Source organism: Gracilinanus agilis, chromosome 4 (genome assembly GCF_016433145.1).
Source record: "Gracilinanus agilis isolate LMUSP501 chromosome 4, AgileGrace, whole genome shotgun sequence".
Taxonomy (NCBI): Eukaryota; Metazoa; Chordata; class Mammalia; order Didelphimorphia; family Didelphidae; genus Gracilinanus; species Gracilinanus agilis.
The window spans coordinates 380,517,547-380,538,963 of record NC_058133.1 but is presented as its reverse complement, the minus strand read 5'-3'; the positions used below and the strand labels follow the sequence as shown (position 1 = coordinate 380,538,963).

Sequence of the window (21,417 nt, the reverse complement as noted above, 5' to 3'; positions counted from 1 at the left end):
CCTGACTTTCACTTGAGGTGAACATCTCACACTTGTACTCACACTCATTTTCTATACTTCACTAGAGCCAATGTTACCACTCACTGCTGCCAGGAAGAGCATAACAACTGATTATTCTATAACTCTTTCTTCATAAGAATCCCTGTGACTTAGAGTGGGACCAGTGGAGTAGTCCCTTGCACAATCCTATTCTTGATGAAGTCACAAGGGTCATTTGTGATTACTGTTTTCTTTTCTAGATGTTTACCTTTTAATTATCCTTTTAATAATATTTTATGATTAGTACTGGTGGAGCCAAGATGGTGGAGAAGCTACATAGACCCATCTAATTGCTACCAAACTAACCTACACAAAACAATGATATACTACCCCAAAATGAATCCCGGAGAAGCATAATCTACAAAAAAGGGGCACGTGCATGTGTGCGTGCATGCATGTGTGTGTGTGTATGTGTGTGTGTGTGTGTGTGTGTGTGCATATGTGAATTTTTCAAACCAAAACAACTTAGAAGTTCAGCACAAAAGATTTAGTGTGCCAGGGTAAAAGTAGAGTTCAAATCAACATGCCATGGCAGGCTCCACCAAGGAGCAGTTAAATCAGCAGCAAAGCCATCCAGAGCTCTCAGCTACAGATGGTAAGGAAGGGACAGACAACTGCTCAGAAGAAGAACATTACATGGAAATAGAGTCTGAACAATGATACATGTATAACCCAGTGGAACTGCTTGTCTGCTCTGGGGGTGGAAATCATGAATCATGTAACCATGGAAAAATATTCTAAATAAAAAAAATTTTTTTTAAAGAACATTACAGGGGTTTCTTTGCTGGATCTACATGTAAGACTCTTGTTGCATTGCCCATATACAGAACCAGGTTACAGTCTAGGGGTGCAGTCTTAGGATAAGGAGGAGCACTAATACACACCAGTGGCTTATAGCCTCAGGGGAGTGGGAGTCTGTTCACAATTCCAAGGCAGAAAAGAGTGCTTGTGGTTACTTACACACCAGAGTGCAGTCTGGGAGAGTATTAAACACACCTCTCCTTATATCACATCATCTTGGAGGAACTGAAAACTTATAGAGCCCCAGAACTATCTCTGAAGACACTTACACAAAGAATCTGAAGCTTGACACCATGCCCTATTCACCATAGGAATGGCTCTTACCTATAATAGGGTTTTTAAAGTTAAAAGACAAGAAAAAGCCTGGAAAATGATCAAAAAACAAAAAAAAGAGATGCAACAAAGAAAGTTCTTTTGGTGACAAGGAAGACCAAAACATAAACGCAGAAGAAAACAACAAATTCAATACTGCTGCATCCAAAGACTCCAACAAAAATATGAATCACTCTCAATCCCCAAAACAATTAATGGAGGAGCTCGAAAAGGATTTTGAAAATAAAAAAAAGAGGGAGGTAGAAGAAAAGTTGAGAGAAGAAATGAGTGATACAGGAAAATCATGAAAAAAGAGTCAACAGTTTGGTAAAGGATTATAAAATAATGCTGAAGCAATTAATACCTTAAAAAAAGAAAATAGACCAATTGGGAAAGGGACACAGAAATTCACTGAAGAGAACTTTTTGAAAAGCAAAATTGGGAATCTGGAAAAAGAGGTACAAAAATTCACTGAGGAAAAGAACTATTTATAAAGTAGAATTGGCCAAATAGAAAAGGAGGTACAAAAGCTCATTCAAGAGAATCATGTCTTAAAAATCAGAACTGGGCAAAAGACTCCATTAGACATCAAGAAACAATCAAACAAAGTCAAAAGGATGAAAACAAAAAAGTGAAATATTTCAGAAAAACAACTGATCTAGAAAATAATTCTAGGAGAGAGAACCTAAGAATTATTGACCACCTGAAATCCATGATACAAAAAGATCTTAGACATCATCTTTCAAGAACTTATCAAGGAAAACTTCCCTCACATTCTAGAAACAGAGGGTGAAAAAGGAATAGAAAGAATCCACCAAACAGTTTCAGAAAAGGACCACAAAATGATAATTCCTAAGAATATTATAGTCTAATTCCAGAGCTCCCAGGTCAAGGAAAAAATATTGCAAGCAGCCAAAAAAGAAACAATTCAATATTGTGGAGCCACAGTCAAGATAACACAAGATTTAGCAGCTTCTAAATTAAAAGATGAGAAGGCTTGGCATATGACATTGCAGAGGGCAAAGGAGCTAGGACTCCACCCAAGAATCATTTATCCAGCAAAACTAAGCATATTCCTTCAGAGGAAAAATGGTTATTCAATGAAATAAGGGATTTTCAAACATCCTTGATGAAAAAAACAAAGCTGAGTGGAAAAATCTGGCTCTCAAATACAAGACTCAAGAGAAGCATGAAAAGGTAAGAAAGAAAGAGAAATCAAAGGGCATTCAATAAAGTTAAATTGTTTACATACCTAAATGAGAAGATGATTCTTGTAACTCCTAAGAACTTTATCATTATTAGGGCACTTAGAAGGAATATACATAGAGAGAAAGAGAATGAGTTGAATATGATGGGATAATATAACAAATAATAAAATTAAGGCATGAGAAAGAGGAATGCATTGGAAGGTGAGGGAAGGGAAATATAGAATGGGATAAATTATCACATATGAAAGAGGCATGAAAAAGCTTTTAAAGTGGAGGGGAAGATAAGGAAGTAGCAGGGAAGCACATGAACCTTACTCATTTCAGAACTGGCTCAATAAAGGAAGAACATACACAATCAACTGGGTGTAGAAATCTATATTACCCCACAGGAAAGTAGGAGGGGAAGAGGATAAGAGAAGAGAGGCAGGGCTGATAGAAAATAGAGCAAATTGGAGGAGGTGGTGGTCAGAAGATAAACAGAGAGAAATAGAATAGAGAGAATACGCAATAATCATTATGGTGCAATTTTTTTAAACAAATCTCTCTAATAAAGGCCTTATTCTTAAATACATGAAGGAATAAGTTGAATGTAAGAATACAAATCATTCAACAGCTGATGAATGGTCAAAGGATATGAACAGGCAGTTCTCAGATAAAGTAATTAAAGCTCTTTATAGTCATGCAAAAAAATTCTCCAAATCACTATTACTTAGAGAAACGCAAATTAAAACAACTTGGAGGTATCACTCTATACCTATCAGATTGGCTATTATGACAGAAAAGGAAAATGACAAAACTTAGAGGGAATGTGGGAAAATTGAGACACTAAGATACTGTTGAGGGAGTTGTGAACTGATTTTACTATTCTGCAAACAACTTGGACCCATGCCCAAAGGGCTTTGAAATCGTACCTATCCTTTGACCCAGAAATTCCACTACTAGGTTTGAATTCCAAATATGTTAAAAACCAAAAGGGCAAGGACCTATATGTACAAAAATATTAAAAGCAGCTATTTTTATGGGGGCAAAGAATTGGAAATTAAGGGGATAACCATTTGGAGAATGGTTGAATAAGTTAAAGTAAGTGATTGAAATGAAATACTATTGTGCTGTAAGAAATGATGAGCAGAAGGAGCTTAGAAAAACCTCTTAATGACTTAAAGGAACTGAAGCAGAGTGAAATGAGCAGAACCAAGAGAACATTGTATATAACGACAGCAATAATGCACAATGAACAACTGTGAATGACATCAGGACTCATGATAAAAAATGTTATTTGCTTCCAGAGAAGTAACTGATGGAGTCTGAATCCAGATGAAAGCAAACTTTTTTCACTTTTTTTCTTTATCTTTTGTTGTTGTTGTTCAAGTTTCCTTCCACCAAGGGATTAATGTGGGAAAACGTTTTATGTGATCATACATGTATAATCTATATGAGACTACTTGGGGTTAGGGGAAGGGAGAAAGAGAATTTGAGACTCAAAATTCTTTTTAAAATGCTGGAAACTTTTTACATGTAATTGAGGAAAGATAAAATTAATAATAATATTTTATAATTTGATAAGGAATAGAAGTCAAATGTATTAGTTTATTTTTTTTAGACTTCATTATCTTTCTACTTTGGAAAATCAGGACAATCAACACTGCCCAATACCATGATACTTCTTATGTTCTATGCCATCTTTCAAAGACCACTGTGGCTCATCAGTCATGTTTATCAAGCTTTTTAGTACACTAGAATATGGTTGATCTTGGCCTTATCAAAAGCAGGTAGGGGATATATGATTATGCCATAGCCTGTTTGAATTTAGCTAGGTTTGTTACTGGAGAACAGAATGCAGTTGATTTCAGGACTTGTACTAAAGCCATTTCAGTTTGGAAATAGCTTCTACTCCGGTTATGGCAAACCTATGACACGTGTGTCAGCACTGACACGTGTAGCCATTTTCAATGACAGGTGGCTATGGGGCCACATGCTGAGGATGAAACACTTGCTGTAGTGTAGTGTAGATACTCTGTGCACTATAGATGACAATTCTAGCTATATTAATTTACCTATTTTGGTTTATTAAACACAGTTATATATTACAATTATATATTTTTGTTATTTAAACAATAAGTATCACAAATTTTTGTGTTTTTTCTCAAAGTGACATACCACTCGAGTTATGCTCTTTTTTTTGGCAAATTTTGACACACCAAGCTCAAAAGGTTGCCCATCACTGTTCTACTCCATTGGCATTATCATTAAAAAACCAAACAAATAATCCATCATTACTTTGACAACACAAGCAGTTGGAAAGGTTCTTTATTAACAAAAATGTAGTATTGCAACAAAATCTGATAATTTTCTTCTTCTTTTATCCCATTCTTAATTGCCTATCACCCAGGTGACTTCTGCTACTTTTTCCTCCCCTTTTGTTTCACACAATGAAATGACCTCTTACCAAGGACAAACCCTCCACTTGTTCAAGTGATCACATTCTATCCTGTCTTTTTCCAACAGATTGCTGCTTCTGTCATATCCACTTTTTCACTCATTTTCAACCTCTCCTCTGCTGTCTCATTTTCTACTACCTACAAACATGCCCTTGTCTTCACTAGCCTGAAAAAAAACCCTCACTTGATCCTTCCATCCCTGCTAACTATTGCCCTATTACCCTTTTGCACTTTGTAGCTAAACATCTTAAAAAGGTAATGCACAACAGGTGCCTCCAACTTCTCTTTTTTTCACTCTCTTCTTAACCCTTTCAATTTGGTTTGCAACTTTATTATTTCACCAAAACTGCTCTCTCCAACATTTTTAATGATCTAGGTTTTTGGGATACCACTTTTTCCTAGTTTTTCTCCTGCTGATTTGGACTCTCCTTCTCTGTCTTTTCTGGAACTTTCTCCAGATCATGCCTTTTAACTTAGATATTCCTCAGCGTTCTGTTCTGCATCCTCTTCTCTTCTATCTCTTTACTATTTCATATGTTGATTTCATCAGTTCCCATGGATTTAATTTCCATCTTTATGATAATGATTCTCAAATCTGCCTTTCCTGTCCCAATGCCTCTGCTGAGCTTCTAGCTGCCTTTCAGACATTTGGAACTAGATGGCCAGTAAACATCCTAAATTCAATATGTGTAAACCAGAATTCCTCTTTTCCCCATAATCCTTCCTCTCTCCTACCTTCCCTATTATTAAAAGGACAAAATCATCATCTCTGTGGTTCAGACTCTAATCTAATAGTCATTCTGGATTCCACACTATCTCCCACTCCTCATATCTAAGCTGTTGCTGAGGCCTGTAAATTTTATCTTTTCAGCATCTCTTGAATATGCCCCTTTCTGTTCTCTGACACTGCCATTACTCTAGTACAGGTCTTCATCACTTAGCACATGGACTATTGCAATTAACCTGCTGGTGAGTCTGCCTGCCTCAAGTCTCTTCCCATCATAATTCACTCCCCATTCAGACACTAAAGTGATTTTCCAAAAATTATGATTATGCCACCCCCCCTACTTAATTTCAGGGGCTCCTTTTGTCTCTAGGAGCAAATACAAAATGCTATTTGGCATTCAAAGTCCTGTATAACCTAGTCTCCTCCTGCTTTTACAGTCTTCATACTTCCTAATATGTACACATACTCTTCAGTCCAGTGATACTGGCCTCCAGGATGTTCCATGAACAAGACCCTCTATCTCTCTGCTTTGGATATTTTTTCTGGCTGTCCACCATTTCTGGAATACTTTCCTTCCTCCACTCCAACAATTAAACTCCCTGGCTTCCTTTAAGTTCCTACTAAAATCTTAAGTTTCCAAGCTTAGCGTTCTCTCCACTACATCACACTGGCTAAAGGGTAAAAAATAGAAAACATAAATTTAGGGCTAGGAAGGACTTTAGAAATCGTCTAGTCCAATTCTCTTATTTTATAGATGAGTAAACAACTCCAGGAAAGTGAAGTGGTTAGAATTATATGGCCAACCACAGAGGAGTAGGAGAATTAAATATGAGGCAAAAGACAAATAAACAAACAAACAAACCCACAGTGCAGTAGAGAATATTGAATTTGGAGTCAGTGGATCTGGGTTTGAATCCTGGATTTGATTTTAAGCAAATAACTTAAACTCCATAGATTCAAATCCCTCACCTCTGACATTTACTACTTGGGTAATAATGGAAAAATCAATCAGTCTGAGACCTAATTTCTTCATCTGTTGACCAGGAATAATAATACATGTATGACCTACCTACTTCACAAGATTGTATCATCAGACTCAAATGAGATAATGGCTGTGGTCTGAAGTTTTAAAAACCTTTTTATTTGTGCTCCCTAGCCCCAGGTTAAAAAAAAAAGGCATATATCACACCAAATTACTTCCCTGATGATCTAGAAATTTCCTGCCCATTTTGTAATGTAATACTCTATTGAGCTCCTAATTTCTTTGCCCTCTTGACCCTCTCATATTAGTCTGGACATGTTGGGGTTGGCAGAAAATCCAAACATGGGCCACCTCCAGGAGGACTCATACTTTCTTAATCTTTGACTAGGATCACCTAGTCTCCTCTATGGGCTTTTCTCATACAGTTGAACTTCTAGGCTGTGACATGATGTTGCTATCTAACATACACTTTGTATACAGGAAATCCTATGAGAGATTGGCAGAGTAGGCAATAGAAGAGAGCAAAGAGATCATATCTGACAGAACTCATTAAACAAGTTGGTCAATTTCCTGAAGTAGGGAGTTTGCCCAGGATATAATAGTAGTTTCCTGTAAAAATGATGTTGTATTTTCTTCTCTTAATAGAAAGATTGATACTTGGAATTTTTGGCTTCTACCCCTAGACTAATTTTTCAGAGAAGCGATTATATAAGCCCAGTATAAACTCTTAGGCTTTTATCAAACATTTGTACATCACTTAATATGTATCAGGACACCCTGTGTATTTTTATAAACACAGATGGGGCTACAAAGCCCCCATTTACAAATGTAGCATAAATGACAGAAGGCTTGTATGTATCAACTTAACGTAAAATTAGCCCTTAAGACTTAGTCTTATATAGAGCTTTCCAAGAAAAAAGATATTCCTTTTACTCTGAGACTATGCTAAAAATTAAAGAATTTGAGAATTTGAAGGGATTTGTGGACTGTAATAATGAAAATAAATGTAATATGTAATAATTAAAATGCTACATGTAATATTTAAAAATTGATTTTGTTAAATAATATTAGTAAAAAAAATTGTTGTGATCGCCGTTTATAAAATTAACTCTTAAGTCATGAGGATGATAGTAGCTTTTAACAATTTAATATAAATATAGCATAAGAAAGAATTAAGGAAGGAAGGGAGTAGAAAATTATTTCTTAGCCTACTACCCTAAAGTCTGATCCATAGAATTTCAGCTCACTCCCCAACAAGATTCTGATCTCCATGTGGAAGTCCAGTAGTCTCTTCAGATCAAGAGTCTTACCAGCCCACGAGTGTCTTCTGCCTGAGCCACCAATGCCAAATGGAGTAGAAGAATCAATCCCAGAAAACTCATGCCAAAGAACCCCCAAAGACCTCTACTGTCTCATCTTTTATAGCCCTTTTCTCCATGTCACTTCCTGTCTCTCTGAGCTGGTCTATCACATCTCGGGAACCAATCAAAATCTCACTGACCTGGACCCGTAACCCTTAGTTCTGGATCAAGTTCCTAGGGCTCTTAACCTATGACCTCTGTTTGGAGCATCCCAGCCAAACTAATGGTATGAGTCAGATGAGAAGAAAGTTCACAACCCTGAGAGGAAGAGGTTCCCTTTACAGGACATTGTCACCCATAATCAAGAACATAAGTGCCTCCTCTATTTTAGCTGCTTCAGAATGTTTACAATTTTGGCCCTTTGTTGACAATTTCCTTATCAAAATTCCTTACTTTAAAGTAAAATTTGGGAGCTGACTTCCAGTTACAAAGATGGCAGAATAAGAAACACTTGGAGCCTACCAACTACCCTCCAAATGACCACAGAAGAACAAAGACACCTCAAAATGAATCCTGGAGTGGCAGAAACAGCAGAAGAAGGGATGGAGCAGTGTTCTAGCCCAGAACAACATGGGGATATGGTAAAGAAAACTCATCTTGCTGAAGTATGAGGAGAGAGTGCAGAACAAGCTTCAGTGCAACTCAGACATGATATGGCATGAAAATATGTATTATATGAACATAAATGTACAATCTATATCATATCAACTGCTTTCTTGGGGAGGGGGGAAGTGTGGGAGGGAGGAAATGACTGTGGTTTGCAAAATGTCAGAAAATGAATATTAAAAATTGTATTGATATGTAATCTGGGAAAAGTTTATATCTTGCCTTTGATCCTCCTTGGACCTCAGCTTCCCCATCTGTAAAATGAAATGATTAGACTAGATTACCACTGAGGTCACCTTCAGCTCTAGACCATATGAAATTATATTGAGCTCATAGAACCAGTCCATGATTGAGATCCAAGTATATTATGATTAAAATTCTGTGGAGACTATATTTTATTTTGTAATTATTTTTAAAATAATAAAAAGCCAGCCAGAGGTAAAAAAGGCACCAGCCACATGTGGCCAGCCATTCCCTTTGCAGCCTCTTTCCTGAGCTGGCTGTGCCAGTTCTGAACCAGACCTTGGGCTCAATGGCATTCCCTTAGCCATTCCTGATCCAGACCACCCAAGCTCTCACTCTCCTTTCCCTTTCCCCCAAGCCAGTTGTACAGATAGACACTGGGCACACCAGCACTTCTTGGCCACCTCTTCTTTCCACAAATCTGAGGGAAGAAGCTTCGACTTCCTTCCTCTACTCCCATTCATGCTACTTCTAATGTCACTTTCCCAAATTACTCTTATTTATAGTTCAGGCAAAGATAGGTCTTCTAGAAACCAGGAGTCAACACTTGGTGTTGAGAATGACTGCACAGCACCAGTAGAACATCTTCCAGTTTGGTAGGGAAGACTCCCAGCTTGGTAAGGAGGATATGATTCAAATGTTCAGAAGTAAAATCTTTTTTCAACATCAAAAGGTTGCCTCAGGGTGTCAAAAATGGGTACATAGTAGTGTTAAATTTCCACAATAAAATGTATAGCATCTTTGGGTGATGAGTTCAAATGATGTATAATCATCTTTGGAGCAGCTAGGTAGCTCAGTGGATAGAGTGCTGGTCCTGGAATCAGGAAGAACTGAGTTCAAATCCAGTCTCAGATACTTATTAGTTGTATGACTCTGGGAAAATCAGAAATGAACTCTGTCTTAATCTGCTAGAGAAGGAAATGGCAAATCACTCCAGTTCCTTTGCCATGGAAACCCCGTGAACAGTAGGGAACACAAAGGGTTGGACATTACTGAATGTCTGAATAACAACAACAAAATATCATCTTTAGAAGATTAGGGTCCCATAATTCTGAAGGATTTATGACAAAGGATGTGATCCACTACCAGAGAAAGAACTTTTGGAGTCAGATGTAGATTAAAGCATACTATTTTCCACATTAGTTTATTTATGGTTTTGTTTTGAGGTATTGGTTTTATATGAGTATTCTTTTATAGCAATGACCAACATGAAAGTATGTTTTGCATGATAATACATGTATAACCCAGATCAAATTTACTATCTCTGAGAGGGGGAAAGGAAGAGAGGAAGAGAGACAATTTGGATTTTATAATTTCAGAAAATGTATGCTGGATATTGCTATTACATGTAATTGGGGAAATCAAACATCTGTGAATGAAAAAAAGATTAGGATCCTAGATCTAGAGCTGGTAAAGATTATTCCCAATCACCTCTTTCAACTTCCTCCTAACAGAAAAGAAACATAAGGACCAAAAGTTAAGTAGTCTCTCTGAGGTCATAAAGGCAGTAAGTGACAGATCTAGGATTTGAACCTCAGGTTTTTAGAATGTAAGCCAAGCTGTCATTTCTGCTGTACCTCTTCATTTTTCTAAACTAACTCATTAATTTCAAGAATTGCTTTGGCTCAAATGAAATGGCTAAAAAGAGTTAAGGGAGCAAGAATAGTGGCGGTACATCAGAAAGACAAGGTGAATAACCACATGATGGAAAGTCTGAGAAAACAAAAAGTTTATAGAATTAGAATTGGAAAGTATCTCAGAAACCAACTTTCAATTAGTCAATAAACAAGCATTTATGAGGCACTGTTTATAATGAAATTATATCTCAGAATTATTGTAGGGGTTTAATAAAATAATATTTATAAAGGTTTTTTGCAAACCTTAAAGCACCACATAAATTCTAGCAATTATGTTCATTTTTATCTGCCAAGCACTATAAATACAAAGGGAATCCTTGGTCTCCAGGAACATATAAGAAGTAAATATACAATGTTTATGGATGGCATGGAAAGAGAACTTAAAACTAGGAAAGACCTCTTAAAGGAAGTGGCTATTGAACTGAGCCTTAAAGGGAGGGAGGGGATTCAAGAGGTGGATATGATGAAGAGGGAATATGTTACAGGTATGGTGGATAGCATGGGTCAAATACATGGATTGGAGAGAACAGAAAAGTGAAAACTAATTAAAAGAACAGATGGCTTGAAGTCCAAGAGAAGAGAGCAAAGAAGTGAAAGATGGAGGGAATTTCAGAACTGATTAATTATCTGCCTCCCAACTCTTCAACCCCATGGGTATCTTTGCATCAACTCTCCTAGTGATATGCGGAGTATGCTATTTTTTTCTCTCCTTTAATACCAGGGAAAATCTACTCCAACATTCATACATTGAATAGCTGACTTTGTTGGAGATAAGGATTGCTTTGACAATATTTGCAAATACTATTTGAACTCTTTTGCAAAAATGTTAAAGACAATCAGCACCACAAATGACACTCTCCTGACAATGTACCCACATTCCCTACCCCCTGCCACTCATAATGCCTTCCTTTAGCTAGTTTAGCATTAACACATTTTAAAATCCTTCTACATCAGACTTTTAGTCAAGGATGCATAGTCTCTTTATAACTAAATGATCTCGGCATTTAATGTCACCTTTCTAAAGCTGGTCTAAGCTGCTGGGAAATTTATGAACAGTAAGCTGTCTTTGCTCAGGCACCACATGAATATAAGTATATGCTACAGAAATAGAAGCCATGTTGATAGCGCCTTATTGATAGGTTTTACTTTTTCCAAGAAAATCTAGAATATATGAAAGAGACTTTTGAGGTCATAGCAGTGATCTCCCTTGGGTGCTTAGCAGCCAGTTGAAAGGGCCTGTGTTGTCTAAACAGCCTCCTGTAGGGTAATTGCCATCACAGCTCATATAAAAGAAGCAGCAGAAAGGTGCAAAAGTCATTAAGGTGGGAGAAATAGGAAGCAATCAGCAACACTTTAAACAAATTATTACCATGAAATTACTCTCTCAGCTTGAGATAAGTGCAGGGGATCTGTTAAAGCTATATACATCTTGCAGGCTTAAATCTGATTGTGGCAAGTTTCCCTTTTGGGTTTATTTATAAAGTGCAAACTCACAGCGGATTGTGATGCTGACGTAAGGGAGGCTGCCCACTCCTTCCCAAGCCCTCATGGCTATCAAGGCCTCATGTTCTGTCATGAGTGAGTGAGTGTAGGGGCTTTTCAAATACCAGTGATGACGAGCCATCACCTTTTGTAGATGAAACGGAAAACCATCCGGCTTGGGTTCAGTCCAGGAGAAGTAATTTTGGAGAAAACCAGACATTATTTTTCTGTATGATTGTGTATATGTGTGTGTGTGTGTGTGTGTGTGTGTGTGTGTGTGTGTGTGTGTGTGTGTGTGTTGAGGGTAGCTTAGGCAGTTGTGACTTTGAATCAAATTCCTTCCTCGAGAATCCTAATTGCCTTTTAGAAAGACCTTGGAAAATGGGACTTCACTAGTCTGTCTTGGAATCACTTGGCTCACATTTTCCAAAAGTAATGGACTGCAACTTGTCTGGCAGTTCTGTGTTGACCAGAGCTGGCAACTTGGATTCTCGATGGGTCACCATGAGAGGATGTGCTTGGCTGGCATGCTGTCCTAAAGGAGGGAACTGAACACTGCTGTTATTCCCTACAGCTTCCTTGGCATGTGCCCAGTACTTTCCCTTAACATTTGTCTCCTGGAAGCTCCATTTCTGTTCCACACTGCCAACTCAGAAATAGTACTAAAGGTCTAGATGACTCCATGGAGGAATACTTCACAAATCATTTAAAAATAATTCTCCATCATATTTTTTTGTTCCTTTTTACATCCATTACTAGAGATATGTAGGTAGAATAAAGGGCGTTGATTTCTTAAGATCATGGTTCTTGAACTCTCAGTCCTAATCTGAAGATGTAAATATACATAGTGAGTGAGCCCATTTCCTAAGGAAGTTCTCAAAGGAGGGAGGGAAGGAAAAGAGACAGAGAGAGAAAGAAAGAAAGAACAAAAGAGAGGGGGGAGAGAAAGAAAGACAGAGACAGAGACAGAGAGAGACATATGGAGAGAGGTCAAGGTTAGTGCATAGAATTTAGAGCAGAAAGGGAAACATGATGATTAAATCAAGTTATCTCCTTTTATAGAAGAAGAAATGGAAGGCCAGAGGTCAAATAGATTATACAAATAATAAGATTGGAACTGGGATTCAAATCTAGGTCATCAGATATAAATCCAGAGATATTTGCACTTTACCAATGATTCCAAACTCAGAGTTGTCACTTCTGTTGATAAGAAATATAGTTCATGAACGATATCCATGTAATAATGGCACAAGAATTCATATCTGTACTGAAAATCAATATAACATAATTTTGTATCATGAATCTCAGACTTGGAAGAGAGTTTATGGGTTATCTAATCAAATATCTCACATGATGTAGCAGGCTTTTCTTCAATGTCAGTGATAGGGAAGTCATTATTCCTTAAGGCTGCCTATTACATTTTTGAGTGACTTATTATTACAATGTTCTTTTTTATAACCAATTGAAATTATTCTCTTTATAATTTCCTTTCATGGGTCCTAGTTCTAATCTTTGCATCCTCGTTCTACATAACAGACATTTAAATATTTGAAGGTTGGTATCATATCCTTGCCATGTTCTCTTTTTCACACGCAAAAAAAACTTTGTTTTGTCATCTTAATCACTTTTTTCAGAAAGTATTACAGTTTGTCAATGCCTTCGGTAAAATGTGAGCCTCAAACCTGAACTCGGTCCTTCAGATATAGTCTAACTAGGGCAAAAAATAATTGGACAATCGCCTCTTCTTCCTGGACACTACAATGCTTTAATCCTTTATAAATCATCTAGCAAGCTGAATTCAAGCCTAATGGATTGTGTAAGTTGGAACTTCGATAGAAATTTCAAATAGTTGGATCAGTAGAAACCAAATCTAGACATTTGCAAAGTGACAGTTAGGATTAGAACAATGGTTCTTTCACTATGGCAGGTGGGTTACTCATTGTATCTTATTTAATACTTGGAGACCAGTCAGTCAATAAGCATTTATTAAGTAGCTACTTCCTATGTTCCAGGCACTGATAATATGAAGAAGGGCAAAAGCAGTCTTTTCTATCAAGGACTTCACAATCTAATGGAAGATACAATAAGCTATGTTTTGGATGAATAGGTGATAACAGGGAAATACACTAGAATTAAGAGGGATTGGAAAAGGCTTTCTGTAGAAAGAGGGATTTTAGTTGGGACTTAAATAAATCTAGGTAACCTTGGAGGCAGATATGAGGAGGGGGAGCATTCCAGGCCAATAACTGGAGCCAAGGGATGGAGCGTCTTGTTTGCAGAACAACAATGAGACCAGTGTTTGGGATCAAAAATACCCAAGGTGGTATAAGGCATAAGAAGATGGAAATGTAGGAGTAGAGCTAGTAGATTTTGAGGACTTTGAATGCCAAACAAGGATTTTGTATTTGATCCTGGAGGGGAAAGGGAGCCAGTAAAGCTTATTGAGTGGAGTGTGCTGAAAGGTGACATGGTCTAATCTGTGCTTTAGGACAATCACCTTGGTGGTCAGTTAGAAGATGGAATGGAATGAGGAGAGACTTGTGGCACATAGAACAACGAGCAGGCTATTGAAATAGCTCAACTCTGAGGTGATAAGCGACTGCACCAAGGTGCTGCCAATAATCAAAAGTGAGACGGGGACAAATCTGAGAGATGTTGCAAAAGTGAAATCAATAGGGGACAGCTAGGTGACTGGCTTGAAAGCCAAGCCCAGAGATAGGAGGTCCTGGGTTCAAATCTGAATTCAGATACTTTGTATGGATTCAGATAACTATGTAAACCTGAGCAAGTCACTTAAATTATTTTGCCTTGCCCTGACCACTCTTCTGTCTTAGAACCATTTCATAGTATTGATTCTATGAATTGATGGAAGGTAAGGACTTTTTAAAGAAATAAGGTAAAATTGAAATACCTTAGCAATAGATTGGAGGGTGAGAGTCAAGGATGACACCATTCCAAATAAGCTTTCAAACTTTACCTCCTTTACACAAAGCTTGTTGGCCTACCGATTAAAGAATTTATCCTCCCCTTTTTTGAAAATCAGGACATTTGCCTATTTACTTCTCTAGTGGCTCCTCTCCCATTCTCCAGAACTCTACAAAGAACACTAATAATGGTTCGATAGTCATAATTGTAAATTTTTCAGTACCTTGTCACATAGTTAACCAAGGCAAAGTCTTGATATTGACAGCATTGAGGTAGGCTAGGTGTTTTCTTAATATTGTGTTACTCATTCATAGTTTCAGCTCCTGCTAATCATATTCTATCTTTCACAATCTGAAAATTATTCTTTTTAGTATGAAAGAAAAATAAATAAAACAAGATGGAAAAAGTATAGACTACAGAAAGTACAGAAGTTCTTCTTTCTATTTTTTTTATCTTCTTGGACATATTAAGCAAGGTTTCTGAGCCCTCCTTGATCTTCTTGTTTGTTGGTGTTCAGTTACTTTTCAGTCTTGGTCGACTTTTCTTGACCTCATTTGGGGTTTTCTTGGCAGAGGTACTGGAATGATTTGTCATTTCCTTCTCCAGATCATTTTGTGGATGAGAACATTGAGACAAATAGGGTGAAGTGACTTGTCCAGGGTCACAGCTAGTCAGAGTTTGAGGCCAGATTTGAACTCAGGAAGATGATTCTTCCTGACTTCAGGCTTAGTTGAAGTCTACCACCTAGCTGCCTGATCTTCTTGCTAAACCTAGTTTAAAAGAGAAAAGGTCTTGTTTTTAACATTTGTCCCAAGCCTCAGCTCCTCTGATTTTTTTCTGCCTTACTCTGTTCTAAAAGTTCCTACAAAGACCATTTTTTTTGGTATTTGTCTGCAAGTATTTTTTCTCTCTATGCCTTTTAAAGTACTAAATCATAGATTATTGTCCTCTGCTACCACATCAATGGTCACTTTGGAAACTTCACTTTGAAGTAACTTAGTAAAAGGAAGTCCCATAGCTGGGGTAAGAGGTCTTGGGTACAAATTCTACCACTGATGTATCTTACCTGTGTGACTTCAGATACATTACATATCCTTTCTGAGCCTCAGTTGCTCAATTTATTAAGTAAAGGGATTGGGCTACATGACTTTGGAAGTCTTTTTTCAGTTCTAGAGCCATGATCTTTTTCTTCAGAATTAATCATGACTAGTCATCCTGATTTTTGGCTTGCCATTGGACTTCAAGTACTCTCAAAGGGAGAGTGAGGCTGATAGCTTTATGTAACTCTGCCTCACTTAATTCCAGTTTATGTAAAAGTCAAGATATCACCCCAAAATGTCATTGATCCTCTTTGAAAATGGATGAACCAAACAAAAAAATCTCAAATTATGGCCACCTCTCAATGGTTTCTTTTCCTGAATGTCCTATGTTTTTAGAGAGTCTTTAATTTTCTTGAAAAGGTTAATAAATGTCCAATGAATTGAACTGGTTATAAAAAAAGAATTATAACCAAAATTCTGAAAAGTATCCATAAGGAAAGCAGAGGTCACCTAAGAGTTTGAAGCAATAGTCTTAATCTACTCCTTCTTGCTTACCTGGACCAATTTGGTCTTAGGAGAGATGGGGAAACAGATTGACCAGCAGCCTCTGTCATAATACTGCAAATTTTTGTCACCCATCAGGTTTTTTTTCTCCAAGGACCTACTGATGAATGATACAGGATCACAAAGCAATACTTTCTTTTGAAGGGAGATAAATAGGCCAGAGGGTGTGGCCGTAAACAGGACTTCTGGTGGGGGAATTTGGGTACACAGTCAGAACAAATTGAGGGTGTGGCTTGGGTATGAAAGAGTGAGTCCACTGTGGAGAATGTACTGTGAATTGGAGACAGGAGACCATTCAGGACTAGCTACTTATTCAGCCTTTACTCAACATTTAACCACTAGTCAGTATCATATGCAGATGCCTATTAAACTAGTATTAAAGAAACTTTAATACTAGTTGCTTAAAGAATGCTTAAAGAAACGATTGGGGAAAAGCTGAAGAATATACCCATATTATTATAAACTTCTCAAAGAAAATAGTTTCTAGCAAAACAAAAGACTAGGAATGTTGAAAGCTTTAAGGCTGTATCCTGACTTTCCTATTCAGTAGTCATATCCTTGGCATCTTGATTCTGCAAATAAGAAGGAATTTCTACCACAGTGTTGTTAGTGAGGGGGGTGGGAAGAGCATTTCTAATGGAGTTCTTCAGATATGGTGGCCTCGAATATATTCTACACCAGTCTAACGATACTATATACATAGGAACATGGGCTAGTCTCACTGCTTCTGTTTCTCTGATAGGAGTAGATCCAGTATTTCTTTCCCCTTTGTAGGGGACAGAATGGACTGGGATCAGGGAAAAGAACAGAAGAAGGAGCTATCAGGAGGAGAAGAACAAGGAGAAGGGACTGGGAAATCAGCCCAAGACTGGTATCTGGGGAAAGAGGAGCCGATACCTCTTTTGTTTTCAGGAGAGCCCTGGACTCCAAGGGTAAGTTTGAGTTTCACTTTGGGTCAGTTCAGGGCATTGAGAAAAGGCAATTTTAAGACAGCTAACTAGCTGACTTGAGTCTGAGGTAATTAAATCCCTACATTAGGTCCTTAACCATGAAATAAGGAGGGAAAATCCAAACACAAAAAAAGAAGAAAGGAGAAATAAATAAATAAGTAAACAGACCCTTACATTTGTATCTCATTATGGAATTAAAATGTTTACTGTTCCATGTAATAATTATAGGCCTAACATTTGATCATGATGGAGTTTCTTTAATTGGTTAAAAGTTTTTTTTTAAACCCATTCTCATGGGACAAAATTTGATTTTATTAAGATGATTTTTTTAAACTCAGGCATGCTCAGCTTCTATACCATCTGATTTTGCTTATTTCTAGATGAAGTCTTGGCAACTTTTGTGGCACTTTTCAGTTTTATTTCCACCCTTCAGTGATATTTCTTCAATCTAGGGATAACCAGGTAGTTAAGAAGTGGTTATCTGGTGGTTCCCCTTTTGGTTTTCTAACATAAACTCTCGATCTCAAATTCTATAAGATATAAGAAAGGAGATGTGTATACAGGAGACAGAAGGTCAGGAGTTACTCCTGAGAAAACTTTATGCACCATAAAGTACAACTACTCTTTTTTGTTCAGTTGTAAACCTCCCATGCCCACTTTGGTTATTATCATTTGATAGAAGTATTGCCCTTATTTTTGCCCTAATTCTTTTTGTTATTCAGAATTGACTAACTAGTTTGCAGACTGTTCAGGTCTGTTTCCTCTTTTTTCTTTCACCCCCATCTAATTTATTACTCACTCAAGTCTTAGAAGAATCAATTGATATCAGTTAGTTAAGTTTGCTTTTTGATAGCTGCTCTGGTAAAAGGTGTAATGGGAGAGATAAAACTTGGGACTAACACGAGTTTTTCAATCTGTATTTTTAATTGGAAGTTCCATATTTTGGAAGGGCCAGAACCCAATCAGCTCAAACCACTAGTTATTCAGGCCATACCCACTCCCATAGAATTAATGAAAGATCCCAGTGTGGTGGTTCAAGACACAACTGCTTGGACTGTGGACAGAATCTGTGAGCTGCTTCCTGAGGCTCCCATCAATGATGTCTACCTTGCTCCTCTACTGCAGTGTCTGATTGAGGGCCTGAGTGCTGAGCCCAGAGTGGCTTCCAAAGTGTGCTGGGCTTCCTCCAGTCTGGCCAAAGCTGCCTATAAAGCCGCAGATGTAGCTCATGACCAAGAAGAATCAGTTACCTATTTATCTACTTCGTTTGAACTCATAGTCCAGAAGCTCCTAGAGACCACAGATAGACCTGATGGACACCAGAACAATCTAAATAGTGAAAAACAGTGCCAAGGACAACTGTTATCCCACGGAACAAAAAATGACTTTCGTCATCATGGAGCGATTGCAGCAAGTGCTGCAGATGGAGTCTCACATCCAGAGCACGTCAGACAGAATCCAGTTCAATGACCTTCAGTCTTTGCTTGGTGCACTCTTCAGAAGGTTCTCCGGAAAGAAACAGCACCTAGATGCTTTGCAGATTTCCAATGTGGTCATAGCATCCTTCTTGAGGATGTTCCAAAGCACAGCTGGATCTGGCAGGGTTTAAAAAGATGCCCTGCTGTCTGTGAGCACATTGGTAGAAGTGTTGGGTGGTGAATTCCTAAAGTACATGGATGCTTTAAACCCTTCTTGGGTGTTGGTTAGAAGAACTATGCTGAGTATCAGGTTTGTTTGGCAGCTGTGGGACTCATGGGAGATTTATGTCAAGCCCTCCTGTCCAATATTTTACCTTTCTGGGATGAGGTGATGCAGTTGCTTTTGGAGAACTTGGGAAATGAGAACGTCCACAGGACTGTCAAGCCACAGATTCTTTCTGTATTTGGAGATATTGCCCTTGCGATTGGGGGAGAGTTTAAGAAATACCTTGAAGTGGTATTGAATACTCCCCAGCAGGCCTCCCAAGCCCAGGTGGACAAGTCGGACTATGACATAGTGGATTATCTGAATGAGCTAAGTAAGGGAAAGGTGCTTAGAAGCCTACACCAGAATCATCCAGGGATTAAAGGGACCAGGAGAATGTGCAACTGGATGTGATGCTGGTACAGCCCTGAGTAGAATTTATTTTCTTTCATTGATCACATTGCTGGAGATGAGGATCACACATATATAGTAGTAGCTTGTGCTGCTGGACTGATAGGGGACTTATGTACAGCTTTTGGGAAGGATGTACTAAAATTAGTAGAGGCCAGACCCCTGATCCATGAACTGTTAACTGAAGGAAGAAGATCCAAGATGAACAAAACAAAAACCCTTGCTACCTGGGCAACAAAAGAACTGAGGAAATTGAAGAACCAAGCTTGATCTGTTACCATTGGGATGACAATGGAGACCCTGGAAATCTCCAATCTTTTGAAAAACCCAGAAGTGAGGAATGTGCACAGATGCACATTTATCTGGCCTTCTTTCTTCCATATAAGCAAAAACTTGATGAAAAGAGCATGTTTCACAAGTATACATTCAGCTTCCTTATGCAGTTGAAAGCAGGACCAAAGTCTGCATCCTTTTTAACTACTGATAACACAGAAACTTGGTCAAGAACATGCATAAGGATGGAATTGAGCAAAGGACTTAGAGTTGGAAGGAATTGAGCAGTTATTTAAGCCAACAATTCATTTTACAGATAGGAAAGCTGAGGCTCAGAGAAAAGAAGAGGCTTACTCAAAATAATCCAGATATATAGTTTTTAGCCATCACTTAAAGATGACTACTTCTTAGTCAAACTCCTTGCTCCAGGAACTAAGAGTACTGTGTTAAACTCAGAACAATAAATGTGAACAAAGTAGTAAAGACCCAATACATACTTCATATTTAAAATATATGTGAGAATAAGAATTATGAACACCAAATCTTATATGCCTTCCCAATCAACAGATCTAGAAAGAAACACAATGGTCCACAAGTGCTTATAAAGCTAGTAGTATAATCAAAATCTGAACCCAAAAAGTCCTTTTGCTTTCAAACACATGCTCTCCACTATTCCACATTGCCTCTCATTTCATTATACTAAATTTCCATCTATACATTATAAAAATATTAAAATTATTTTTAAAGTGATTGTAATTCCTTCATTGCTACAAAAAATAGAAGAAATTTCAAACTATAGAGACCTAGATGATAAGGACCAGAAGAGCCCTAAGAAAAAAACTATGGAAATGACCATTATTTTTTAGCTGGTCTTCTTTTCCCACTCATTTGGTCCATAACTCACACTGCTTCCCACGTCTAGGATCTCTATGCTTTTAAAGATAATAACTAGTTAATTTAACAAACTTAATTTCCTTCCTATAAAACCTAATGAGAGAAAGCCAGTAGAGATGCCCTAATATTGTTCCTTTCCTCTGAGGTGACCAAATTTTAGCAATGTTCTCTTTTTAAACCCTTACCTTCTGTCTTAGAATTAATATAAGTATTGGTTCCCAGGTAGGTGAGTGGGAAGGGTTAGATCATGGGGGTTAAGTGACTTACTCAGGGTCTCAAAGCTAGGAGGTCATATTTGAACTGATGTCCTCCTATCTCTGAGTCTGGCTCTCAATCTTCTGAGCCATCTAGTTGCCCCCTAACAATGGTCTTCTAAAGACAATGTCCTATCCTTGCTGTCTGATGCTTGGAATATCCCTTATAGTAGGCAATTAAGGCCATTAGGAGGACTATATGCCAGTGGTTTTATTAATAAGAATGTCTTGAAACACCCCTCAGGTGTTGCTGGTGGTCTTTCATTTTTGAAGAGCATCAATGACATCATGAGAGTGATATCTTGATTTGAGCATGAGTTGGATTTAAGGGAACCAGAGTTGCATAGTCATCAGCCTCCCTTTTTCTTTCCAGAGTCATTGAAGTACAGTGGCAGGACAAAAGTCATGATAACTGGGGGCAGCTGGGTAGCTCAGTGGATTGAGAGCCATGCCTAGAGACGGGAGGTCCTAGGTTCAAATCCGGCCTCAGACACTTCCCAGCTGTGTGACCCTGGGCAAGTCACTTGACCCCCATTACCACTCTTCCACCTATAAGTCAATACACAGAAGTTAAGGGTTTAAAATAA

The 21,417-nt window shown here is 37.9% G+C and overlaps 1 pseudogene; it reads left to right on the top strand.

Annotated features, from left to right (window-relative positions):
- Nucleotides 1-567: 567 nt before the first annotated feature.
- Nucleotides 568-19,702, top strand: LOC123246588 (annotated as a pseudogene).
- Nucleotides 19,703-21,417: the final 1,715 nt, after the last annotated feature.